Source organism: Neoarius graeffei, chromosome 13, assembly GCF_027579695.1.
Source record: "Neoarius graeffei isolate fNeoGra1 chromosome 13, fNeoGra1.pri, whole genome shotgun sequence".
Lineage (NCBI taxonomy): Eukaryota > Metazoa > Chordata > Actinopteri > Siluriformes > Ariidae > Neoarius > Neoarius graeffei.
Window position 1 is genome coordinate 60,994,417 of NC_083581.1, and position 13,355 is coordinate 61,007,771.

Here is a 13,355-nt window from a genome sequence, read left to right on the forward strand (position 1 = left end):
GCTGGAAGTGGGTGGACACATTGGGTGGAGTTAGCGAAAGTGGGTGGATGTCACGTGATGTCGTTAGGCGGCGCAAACAGTGACATCAGTGATCTTTTAAGCGGTAGTCTCACGACCCGGAGAGTAAACAATAAACATGGAGGACATGGAGTCGTTAGTGTTGCTGGTCTTGGTGCTGTGGCTTGTTGTCACCGACAACGCCAACAAATACTGGCAAGAGCGTATAGATGAGGCGAGGCGCATAAGGCTTCATAATTCTCGTAATTCGTAATTCTCCTTCTTCCGGGTTTACTGTGTTTACAGATCCCAGCGTGCTCGCGGGGCGTGTGTGGGCATGTGAGGACACGCCTCCTCACCAATCAGTGCACAGGGGAGTGTCTGCTCACGCCCCCAGCCTCACTCAGCTCGGTTTGGCTTGCTTCAGCCCCACTCCAAAACCGTGCGAGTTTTGGGGGCTAAGCAGGGCTGAAGCGAGCTGAGTCGTGCTGTTCTTAGATAGTCGAAACGCGAGCCGTGTCAGGCTGAAGTGAGCTGAAGTGAGCTGAAAAAGGGTAGTGGAAAAGGGCCATTAGACACAGACAACCATTCACACTCACATTCACACCTACGGTCAATTTAGAGTCACCAGTTAACCTAACCTGCATGTCTTTGGACTGTGGGGGAAACCGGAGCACCCGGAGGAAACCCACGCGGACACGGGGAGAACATGCAAACTCTATACAGAAAGGCCCTCGTCGGTCACGGGGCTCAAACCCAGACCTTCTTACTGTGAGGCGACAGCGCTAACCACTACACCACCGTACCACCCCCTGTAATTCCTGTACATTTATATGTATATTACACTTGTTATTTACTGCTATGCACTTCTGGTTAGATGCAATCTGCATTTCGTTGCCTTGTATCTGTGACATGTGCAAAGTTGAATCTAATCTCATCTAACCTGTCAGGTTTATTGAGAGTCTAAGTGCAGGGAAACTGCTGAAATCCAGTCCTCCAGAGCCTGAATAACTAAAGAGGCCTGCCTGATTTACACCCTTCAAGAGGAAGGATAAGAAATCAGAAAGTGCATAAGTCACTTGACAAATAGCCACAAAGCTGTTAAAAACAACCTTGCAGTGGTAAACAGCTAGTGTGCTGAGGAAATAGGAGCTCAGAAGCAGATCACATGCATACGGAAGCCGAGAGAGGCCCTTCATATGATCCTTTTTTTTTTATTCACCTTGTTATCCCAAGATAATGACATAATTAATTCAGGATGTCGAGAAAACAACACAACTAATTCAAAATCTCGAGAAAACAAAACCGTTATTTAGAGATCTCGAGAAAACAAAACAGTTATTCTGTGATCTTGAGAAAACAAAATTATTTCATGATCTCGAGTAAACAGCTGAGAAATGGTTCATTCAGGTGCGCCAAGAGACTTGTGATATGCTGACTTTGGGGCTATTTCTCATTCTGTATAGACGCAACTTTGGTCATTAGAATGTCTGGAATAATCGATCACCTAATAAGGCAATATTATTTTGTTTTCTCGAGATCACGGGATAAGTGTCTTGTTTTCTCGAGATCACGGGATAAGTGTCTTGTTTTCTCGAGATCACGGGATAAGTGTCTTGTTTTCTCGAGATCACGGGATAAGTGTCTTGTTTTCTCGAGATCACGGGATAAGTGTCTTGTTTTCTCGAGATCACGGGATAAGTGTCTTGTTTTCTCGAGATCACGGGATAAGTGTCTTGTTTTCTCGAGATCACGGGATAAGTGTCTTGTTTTCTCGAGATCACGGGATAAGTGTCTTGTTTTCTCGAGATCACGGGATAAGTGTCTTGTTTTCTCGAGATCACGGGATAAGTGTCTTGTTTTCTCGAGATCACGGGATAAGTGTCTTGTTTTCTCGAGATCACGGGATAAGTGTCTTGTTTTCTCGAGATCACGGGATAAGTGTCTTGTTTTCTCGAGATCACGGGATAAGTGTCTTGTTTTCTCGAGATCACGGGATAAGTGTCTTGTTTTCTCGAGATCACGGGATAAGTGTCTTGTTTTCTCGAGATCACGGGATAAGTGTCTTGTTTTCTCGAGATCACGGGATAAGTGTCTTGTTTTCTCGAGATCACGGGATAAGTGTCTTGTTTTCTCGAGATCACGGGATAAGTGTCTTGTTTTCTCGAGATCACGGGATAACTGTCTTGTTTTCTCAAGATCACGGAATAACGGTTTTGTTTTCTCGAGATTCTGAATTAATTATGTCGTTATCTCGGGATAACAAGGTGAATTAAAAAAAAGATTATATGAAGGGTCTCTCGCAGCTTCCGTACATGCAGTAACTATATATATATATATATATATATATATATATCTGCAGTAATACAAGTTAAAGGCAGTGTTTTGGACAGACTTTTATTGGTTTATCATCTTAACTTACCATTGTCTTGAGACGGCGATTATGTAGGTCGTTTAGAAGAAACCAGTTTGGTTTAGTGTTTAATCCACACAACTGTAATTAGGTCACTGGTTTAAAAAGAAAGAAAGAAAGTTTAGATAATGAGCAGTAAGTGTCCTTAAACAAAAACGCTGTCCTTGTTATTAAAAAAACCGGTGAGGAAACACAGACTTTGCATTCGTTAATTCGTCACTCTAGGTTTTCACCAAGACAGAAAACGAAAGTGAAGTAACTCACACTTACTCACTCACTGAGCTGCGACCCTGAGCTGAGACCCACAGAGAGAGAGAGAGAGAGAGAGAGAGAGAGAGAACAGTGAGAGGAGCAGCGACGGCGGGCTGAACTTAGCCTTCCAGCTAGCTAGCATGGCTCTTTAGCCAACAACCAGCAACTTTTTACCCGTGACATAAAACTACCTGAAACGACGCGCTAAACTGCTTTGTGTAAACGTCACCAGGTCAGCCTTTCACTTTCACAAAATGCGTTTTAACAAACCTGTCCGCGGACATTACAGCACCCGCTGTGTGTGTGTGTGTGTGTGTTTACCGCTGCGGTTACATGTCAAACCTGCACGAGCCTCCCTCCCTTCAACTTCCGGGAATGACAGGCGTTCCAAAGGTGCTCTTCCGGTCACGTGGCAAAACAAAACCCCTCGCCAACCACGTGATTGTGTTTGTCGTCATCTAGCGTGAGGAGGCCCGAACTGACAGATCGATCGAAGTTTATATGAGCCATTCCACCGAATCGGTGCCATTTCCGTGCCATTTTATGTATAAATGCACATAAAAATGTACTTTAAAATACATTTCCTTATTACGCAGAATGTCCTGCACATTGATCTGATTTCAAATTTAAGATATATAATTGTAAGGATTAATAAAAACTACCTAAAACACTGAAAAATAGCATGTGTTGCCTGTCCCCGCACTCTAACTTTATACTTAACTATGAAATATTATGGGCAGCACGGTGGTGTAGTGGTTAGCGCTGTCGCCTCACAGCAAGAAGGTCCGGGTTCGAGCCCCGGGGCCGGCGAGGGCCTTTCTGTACGGAGTTTGCATGTTCTGTCCGTGTGGGTTTCCTCCGGGTGCTCCAGTTTCCCCCACAGTCCAAAGACATGCAGGTTAGGTTAACTGGTGACTCTAAAGTGAGTGTGAATGGTTGTCTGTGTCTATGTGTCAGCCCTGTGATGACCTGGCGACTTGTCCAGGGTGTACCCCGCCTTTCGCCCGTAGTCAGCTGGGATAGGCTCCAGCTTGCCTGCGACCCTGTAGAACAGGATAAAGCGGTTACAGATAATGAGATGAGATGAAATATTATGATTAAAATCCTTCAGAAACAGTATTCCTTTTGCACTGTTGTGTGACTCCGTATCCTATCCATGGTTTAAATATATTTTTTTTTTCATAAGAAATCCACAATATCTTAGTTAAAATACACATTTTAGTCATGTCCCTGGGTTTTCACTCAGTCCTGTTACTCAAACATATTACCCCATCTGACAAATTTGGAACATTCCGTAAATCACATGCTCAACAGGAAGTTACATCAGCTGTGTCTTCTGAAGGCCATGGGAAGACCAAAAGTTAGTTCTCTCATTTACTTTTCTGTATATTTGATGATTTTTTAACTTTGACTGATAAGGTCAATGTCAACATACTTTGATTGATTGATTGATTGATTGATTACTTTATTCTGAACAATAAAGAAGAAAGATATAAAAATAAAAAAAAATTTTAATAAAAAAATGCAATAATCAAAACATCGTCATAAACAAACAGAATAGCGTAGCCACAAGGCAGTAACATAATAATGTTCAGAAAGTATTAGGAAGAAGTAACTTATCCAGTCCTAACCCTCTATACCATCGCTAATCAAACGTCACTTTCCGCCATAATAAACTATATATACAAAAGAAAACAAAAGCAACAAGCAAAAAGAAAACATACCAACATACCAAGACATACTGACATGGTATAATATCGACCAAATCAAATCATATATACAGATACTTATGTTATGCATATATACACACATACAATGCATCTATACAGTACATACATATACACATACCTATAACTATACACAAAATACAAGATCAGTCACAGACTTACTCTCAATTTCATCATCACCTATATAGTCTGCCTGTTACTTAAATTATTTCTTAGATGATATTTGTTCATTTTAAAAATACAGATTTTTGGTAAATCACTAGAATGTGCTAAGTGTGGTCATGCTATTAGCGATGATGCCATGTGGCTTAATTCCATGTATTAGCTAATCCTAGGCTAAAAACTCAGTCCTGTTACTTTCAGAGTTTTGGTAACAGGACTGAAAAAAAGCCATCTTTGACTTCCAAACCTTGTAAAAAATAAATAACGTAGCATGAGGTTGACCAATACACATTTTGAATAGTTAAATATGTGTGTTATTATAATCAGTGTTGAAAAGATATAACAAATTAAGTTTAATTTGGGAGCGGTACAACAAGCAAATGGCACCCATTCGGTGGAATGTCCCATATGCTTACTTTTGAAATGGCTCATCATACAGTTATGTACATTGAAATATTTTTGGATAGGCTCAGGGAATTCTAATAGAAAACACAAAACACCACACACACACACAGCTTAAACAAACTCGAGTCAAATAAGCATGTCTGTGAAGATTCTCAGTCATCCAGGTCATAATAAACCGTGGGTGGTAAAAGAGAGCAACTGGATTTGCTTGATGATTCTTGAAGACATTTCACTTCTCATCCGAAAGGCTTCTTTAGTTCTGTCTGACTAATAGGGAGTATCAGGTATTTATCCTCTCATGGATGAAAAGCAATCCTAAGGTGTCGTTGAGTCTGTTGGTTGCAGCCCTGTTGAGTCTGCAGCCCTGTTGGTGTGGGTCACTAGGGGCCGGGTGTGAACGGCCTAGAGAGTTGTTGGGGTGATCAATGGATAGTTGGTTCTCTCTGTCCTCTTGTGAGTCACTGAAAACAGCTGGGCACACTTCCCAGACAACTGATTACACACCAATGCCGCTTTTCCACTACCAACGCGGCTGAGTTGGGCTGAGCCGTGCCGTGCTGAGTTGGGCTGAGTCGAGCTGAATGGGGCTGTTGGAGTTGCATTTCGACTACAACTGCGCTGAACCGTGCTGGCTGGAAGTGGGTGGACACATTGGGTGGAGTTAGCGAAAGTGGGTGGATGTCACGTGATGTTGTTAGGCGGCACAAACAGTGACATCAGTGAGCTTTTAAGCGGTAGTCTCACGACCCGGATAGTAAACAATAAACATGGAGGACATGGAGTCGTTAGTGTTGCTGGTCTTGGTGCTGTGGCTTGTTGTCACCGAGAACGCCAACAGATACTGGCAAGAGCGTATAGATGAGGCGAGGCGCATAAGGCTCCAGAAATTCTCATAATTCGTAATTATTCTTCTTCCGGGTTTACGGTGTTTACAGATCCCAGCGTGCTCGCGGGGCATGTGTGGGCATGTGAGGACACTCCTCCTCACCAATCAGTGCACAGGGGAGTGTCTCCTCACGCCCCTAGCCCCACTCGGCTCGGTTTGGCTCGCTTCAGCCCCACTCCAAAACCGTACGAGTTTTGGGTGCTAAGCAGGGCTGAAGCGAGCTGAGTCGTGCTGCTCTAAGGTAGTCGAAACGCGAGCCATGTCGGGCTGAAGTGAGCTGAAGCGAGCTGAAGTGAGCTGAAAAAGGGTAGTGGAAAAGGGCCACAAAACCCAGATGTTTTCAGTGACTCACAGGAGGACTGTTACCCCTTTTCCACCAAATCAGTTCCAGGGCTGGTTCGGGGCCAGTGCTGGTTCACAACTCGTTCAACTTGCGAGCCAGCTGAGAACCAGTTTGCTTTTCCATAGCTCGGGGTGCTAAGGGGAGCCACGTCATTATGTCACTGTATACGTCAGTTACGTCGCTGTGTTTGCATAAACCTCATTGTGAACATCAAAGCAACAACAACATGGAGAAGAAGAAGCAGCAACAACAACAACAACAATAATGGATGACTTCACGTTTGTACAGCTGCTGCTTCTCGTCGCTTAAAAATGGCGACCTTTCGTGGTCTTGCTATTGTTGTTGGTCTTAACAACTCTGCCCCCCCCGCTGACGTAAGCGGTTCTTTCCTCTGGCCCAGCAGAGAGTTGGTGCTAGCCTGGAACCAGTTTTTCTGGCCCCAGAGCCAGTTCTTTGTCAGTGGAAACAGAAAACCCGGTTCCAAACTAAGCACTGGCCCCGACCCAGCCCTGGAACTGCTTTGGTGGAAAAGGGGCAAGAGAGAACCAACAACCATTGATCACCCCAACGACTCCCTAGGCCATTTACATCCGGCCCCCAGTGACCCACACCAACAGGATGACTCAATGACACCTTAGGATTGCTTTTCATCCATGAGAGGATAAATATCTGATACTCCCTATTAGTCAGACAAAACTAGAAGAAGCCTTTCGGATGAAAGGTGAAACGTCTTCAAGAATCTTCAAGCAAGTCCAGTTGCTCTCTTTTACCACCCACGATCAAATAAGTACAACAAAAATACAACAAACATAGATAGATAGATAGATAGATAGAGCTGGGAAATTATGTTACAGCAGCAAGTTATCAGACATGTGGGGAATACAACATAAAGTAGAATGAAAGATACATCTACAAACAAGCCATCCATCACTGCTTATCTTGTGCAGGAGCCTATCCTAGCTGATGGGTGAGAGGCAGGGTATACACTGGCACATAGAGGCAAACACCCATTCACACCTACAGTCAATTTAGAGCCACCAATTAACCTAATTGTGGGGGAAACGTGGGAAGAACATGCAAACTCCACACAGAAAGGCCCTCGTCAGCTGCTGGACTTGAACCCAGAACCTTCTTGCTGTGAGGCAACAGTGCTAACCACTACTCCACCCGGCTGTTTGTGTCACACTGAACTTAAAAATAAATAAATAAATTGCAGCTTTAAAGTGTTAATCAAATGATGCTAACCCTCCGAAGACTCACAGAAACTGCATAAAGCAAACAGAAATATCCGTAAACCCAAAGCCTTCTGTCATTAAACAGATGGAAGAGACCGAAAAAGCCACAGGGACCGACCGGAGTGCCCATAAATTACACAAAGAGTCCGCAGGCACAGAAAAGGAAGCAGAAATCACAGACATGCCACGGACTGTGACATTTACTTATTGTTATTGCAGGCTCTAACTTTTATTCCCATGCTGATCATGTAGCTCCTTTTGGACCACAATGGAAATAAGTGCCTGCATTTTATTGTGTTATCCATTTTATTATTATTATTATTATTATTATTATTATTATTATTATATGATTTTTAATACAATGTCATTTTAATAATGAACAATTCAATTCAATTCAATTCAAAATCCATTCCCTCAGAGAGAAAAACAAAACAGAAAAAAGGCCGACTAAAGATTCCCTCATAAATTTGCAAGCAATTGCATATGAAGACTAAGGATTTGTTTACTTCATTGCAACCTTTTCTGGATCTTATTATAATTTCAGACATGGAAGACATGCTGAATTAAACCAAAGTCTTCAATTTCACTTTCAACGTCTTAAAACAAATTAAGAAGTCTAAAACAATTAAATGTTTTGGACTGCTGAAGTTCATAATTAAAATATCTTACCTGCATTTATATGTTTACTTTAATTAATTTAGCCTATTTATCCCAAATTAAATATCCTATTAATTTATTAATAGGATATGTGATATTTCAAGGAAAATATCACATATCCTATCTGTGAATAAAAGATCCATGCTATATATATATATATATATATATATATATATATATATATATATATGAATGACCAGGATCTGATTGCCACAAATGAACAGAATGTGTATTAGGCTCCTGTATATATTTTGTCTGGATGTGTAGTCTCAGTGTTGTACACATCGTGGCGCAATGGGACAAAAAAAATGCTGTTTATGTGCAAACGTGTGACTATAGTGTGTCTTGAATGGTGAGGAAGTCATGACCTAATGATTAGTGCTACAGTTTTGGGACCAAAAGGTTGCTGGTTTGATTCCTTGGGCCAAAAGGTTGCTGGTTTGATTCCCTAAACCAGCAGGAATAGCTGAAGTGCCCTTAAGTAAGACACCTACTACTTTATTAATTGATAAATTAATTTAAACGCATTACATCAATATAAGTAAAACATATAAATACAAGTAATATAAAACTTATAAAATAAATAAAATTAAAGTTCAAGGCTATAAATAATATATTTAAAATTTCCTAAAACCACCTTCCATTTTCAATGAGGTGATCACGTGAAGCGGCCTTAAATTTTGCGTTATCCTCTATATTAACAATATCTCCTGGAAGCCTATTCCACTGATTAATCGCCCAAGGAAAGAAACTATTTGCATGCTGATTACAATTTGAATGTGGCCGTAAAAAAGTAATAGTTTCCACCCCTTGAAATACGAGGTAGAGGAATAAGATACAAGTCTCTCTCAATATCAATAGTCCGATATACAATCCAATGAAACATAGCCAATCGAGAGAGAACTCTTCTACATTCAAGGGATGGCCACTCCAATTTGTTGAGCATATCAGTTACTACCCCTGGTTCCCTCGAATAATTATTAAAACACAATCTAGCTGCGGTATGTTGAATCATATCAAGATGATATATGTCTTTTTGAAGATAGGGATACCAAGTAGAATTTGCATATTCTATCTTGGGTGGCACGGTGGTGTAGTGGTTGTCGCTGTCGCCTCACAGCAAGAAGGTCCGGGTTCGAGCCCCATGGCCGGCGAGGGCCTTTCTGTGAGGAGTTTGCATGTTCTCCCCGTGTCTGCGTGGGTTTCCTCTGGGTGCTCCGGTTTCCCCCACAGTTCAAAGACATGCAGGTTAGGTTAACTGGTGACTCTAAATTGACCGTAGGTGTGAATGTGAGTGTGAATGGTTGTGTGTCTATGTGTCAGCCCTGTGATGACCTAGTGACTTGTCCAGGGTGTACCCCACCTTTCGCCCGTAGTCAGCTGGGATAGGCTCCAGCTTGCCTGTGACCCTGTAGAACAGGATAAAGCAGCTAGAGATAATGAGATGAGATCTTAGGTCTTATTAAACTACAATGAAGTTTAGATTTACAGGTTACAGAGACATTTCTAAAATTCCTTCTGATGACACCGAGGGTTTGTTTAGCACTAGATGTAATGTGTGCAACATGCTCTGACCATTTTAGATTTTCAGAAAGTCTCATCTCATTATCTCTAGCCACTTTATCCTGTTCTACAGGGTCGCAGGCAAGCTGGAGCCTATCCCAGCTGACTACGGGCAAAAGGCGGGGTACACCCTGGACAAGTCGCCAGGTCATCACAGGGCTGACACATAGACACAGACAACCATTCACACTCACACCTACGGTCAATTTAGAGTCACCAGTTAACCTAACCTGCATGCCTTTGGACTGTGGGGGAAACCGGAGCACCCGGAGAAAACCCACACGGACAACATGCAAACTCCACACAGAAAGGCCCTCGTCGGCCACGGGGCTCGAACCCGGACCTTCTTGCTGTGAGGCGACAGCGCTAATCACTACACCACCGTGCCACCCTTTCAGAAAGTATAACACCTAAATAAGAGTAATGATGAACTCTATCTAAGCTATGATTATTGAGGACATATATTGTATCTTGAATAGTTTTCTTGGTGGAAAAACAGATAGTATGACATTTGTCAACATTAAATGACATTTGCCAATCTTTTTCCCACTTGCTTAAAGCATCTAGATCTTTCTGTAGATGCTGGCAATCAGTCAGATTATTTACATATGGTACGATATAAAAAACAGTCATCAGCAAACAATCTTATTATTGATGTGATGCACGAAGGCAAGTCATTAATGTAAATCAAGAACAGTAATGGTCCTAAAGCCTAGTCTGTTCTGGGTAGGTTGTATGTCACTCTGGATAAGAGTGTCTGCTAAATGCCTCTAATGTACTATAATAGAAGATCACAAAGTTTGTGTGTGTGTGTGTGTGTGTGTGTGTGTGTGTGTGTGTGTGTGTGTGTGTCTTAAATAATCAGGATAAAGTCTGATCATTGCCTTATTTCTGTATTGCACTACATTTACCTTTATTTTGTACTATACTGGGTGTGGGGTTTTTTTGCTTTTATTTTGCACTATATTGCCTTTACTTTGTATTTTTTCTTCCGCCTATTTATTTATTTATTTATTTATTTGTAATTGGCATTCATGGTGGACAGCAAACTAAGAATTTCATTGTGCAAGAGGACATGTCCTTACTGTGCATATGACAATAAACACTTTGAACTTTGAACTTGAACTAAAGGGATTTATTTCTGTAAAAATGTTGTTGTTTTTTATGTGGAACAGATGATAAACTGGGTCTTTATCCCATACTAGAATATGAAATATCCTGATATGGGTGTAATCTACTGTAATTATTATCATAATACAAAATAAATTTGCTTCATCACTGTTTGTTAGTTTCTTTACAGTCTCTTATCTGAATCGAGACTTTCAGTGTCACCTTTAACATGACTCCACTTGCTTTACATTGTGATCTAAATTTGTAACTGTGAATACTGAACCATACTGTAGTCATCCATCCAGATGCCACAGGATAATCTCCTACCAGAGGCCACAGTTATCCCACCGACCCTCAATACAAACAGACATCATGTGTGCATCGTCATAATATGATCAATCTTACAACTACAACAATTACTGCTCTTAGAGAGAATTTTCAGCCGTAAACTCAGCAAGTGGAGATCTACAGCTTACTGACCGGTCATGTGCCACCACATAATCCACAGTGTCGCTTCCGAGGCATAGCGAGCCATCTGTTCAGGTCACAGTATTACAGATCTCCACATCTGGACAGAAGAAGGGAGCAGTGCTCTCTCTCTCTCTCTCTCTCTCTCTCTCTCTCTCTCTCTCTCTCGTGTAATCATACGTTTCCAAGGTTTTAATCATACATGTGAACAGACAGGAAAGATCCTTTTCTAAAGGGTTTCCTGACGATTATTTGTATGATAAAGGCTTCTACGGTAGCTTTCCAAATGGCTCTTACTGAGACTGTTCCTGAAAGAAAAATCCTCTATTGTATGATTCCACATGAAAAGAAAATCCTTTCTCTCATTATGTTCTGGGGGCATTTTGCTGGTACACTCTCAGAAAATAAAGTGCATTATTGTACCTTGAAGGGTACAATGGCTTATCACTGGGGCAGTACCCTCTAAGGTACTTATTTGTACCATTTATATACTGATTGGGAACATATATGTACCTTTTTGGCCCTAAAAAGGTACACATAGTTACCTTGAGGTCCAATAATGAGCCCTAGGGGTACGTTAGTGTAGATTTTACCTTGAAGGACAGAAATGGACTCCTACTGTACCCCTATTTCTGACAGTGTATGGTGTAGGTCCACTTAGGGGGAAACATCCCTGCAAATCAATGCAAAGTTATTATAATGAAACATTCCTATCCTGATGGAAGTGGTCTCTTCCGGGATGACACTGCCCCTGCCGTCTACAGGAACATGATATAAATTGTTTGGTGTGACATGTTAGTATTGGCCACCACCATAATCAAAACACAAACCCAGGGACTATCTTTTGGCCAGAACAGTGTTTATCACTCCAGTATGGTTTTAGGGACTTGCGGAATCTGTGCCAAGGCACGCTTAAGCAGTTCTGCTGGCTTGTGGTGGCCCAACACCTTACTAAGACACTTTAGGTGGGTTTGTCCTTTAATTTGCTCCCCGAGGGACAACGTGTGGAACCCTTTAGGATGCCAGATAGAACCATTTTTCTAAGAATCAGTGATAAAGCTAATTATTTTATTTAAGATTTGGGTACACAAAAAAGCATTAAAATGATGCACAGTATTCAAAACTCATGCATTCACCAGACAGTTTAATAGGAATACCTGTATCCCTGGCCATTCATATAGCTATCTAATCAATACATCAAATGGCAGCGGCGCAATGAAGATTGGATTAGTAAAACATTGCCTAGTCTTTTTCCAATCTTCAGCAGCCCAGTTGGAGTGAGCCTTGAGGTTTGATGCATTGGGCATCCTGACATGATTTTCTGCTCATCAAATTTGTAAAGAGTGGTTTCTCTGGCTAGAGTGGTGGTTAGCACTATCATCTCACAGCAAGAAGGTTCTGGATTCGAACATCACAGCCACCTGGGGCCTTTCGGTGTGGAGTTTGCATGTTCTCCCCATGCCCAAGTAGGTTTCCTCCCACAGTCCAAAGCAGTGTTGTAGTCGAGTCACTAAACCTCAAGTCTGAGTCCAGTCTCGAGTCCCCAGTGTTCAAGTCCAAGTCATTAAAAAAAATTTCGAGTTGAATCCACTATTGATCCGAGACGAAAATGAGACTCTAACTGCACCGTTTGACGGTGGTTATTTTAGCACCATTAACATTAGTTTGTTCCTGAACATGATGTATGAACAGGTGAATGTGCATTCTCTTTGTCAGGGAGTGCAGAGTATTCTGTCAGAGATGGTTGGGAGACGGCTGTAAGCGCAGAAGGTGTATTTATTAATACAAGTGAAGACAGGTAAACAATCCAGAACGACAGGCAAAATCGTAAAATGGTGAAACAAGCAATAGTTCAAGCGAGGCACAAACAGGCTATCGTAGATTCAGCAGAATCAAAGACAAGAAACAGGAAATCAGGAATCAGGAAACAAAACAAGGACATAAGGCTCAGTAACATGTTAGCAACGCAACTCAATACTTTGCAAAGTAAGTGCGTTTTCACAGTTTTTATATAGGCATGCTGATTGTGCCTTAATCCTGTGCAGGTGCGAGTCATTTATGCGTGCATGAGAGTCTGCTTGGTGCGTGCGCTGTCCAGAGCGTGCCTGAAGGTCTAGCTGATGCATGGGCCAAGGCA

General features: G+C 41.8%; 1 protein-coding gene across 7 annotated transcripts in view; it reads right to left on the reverse strand.

The window, feature by feature from the left end:
• vps13d (vacuolar protein sorting 13 homolog D) overlaps positions 1-3,021 on the reverse strand; it is a 182,201-nt gene extending 179,180 nt beyond the window's left edge. For 3 of the 7 annotated variants that reach the window (XM_060938255.1, XM_060938254.1, XM_060938249.1), the window contains exons 1-2: positions 2,681-3,021; positions 2,420-2,505 (exon numbers count right to left, since the gene is read on the reverse strand). The gene's annotated coding sequence lies outside the window, so the exon portion shown is untranslated. Of the gene's footprint in view, positions 1-2,419; positions 2,506-2,674 lie in introns of all 7 variants that reach the window. The other 4 variants (XM_060938250.1, XM_060938251.1, XM_060938253.1 and 1 more) reach the window with 4 other exon arrangements.
• Positions 3,022-13,355: the final 10,334 nt, after the last annotated feature.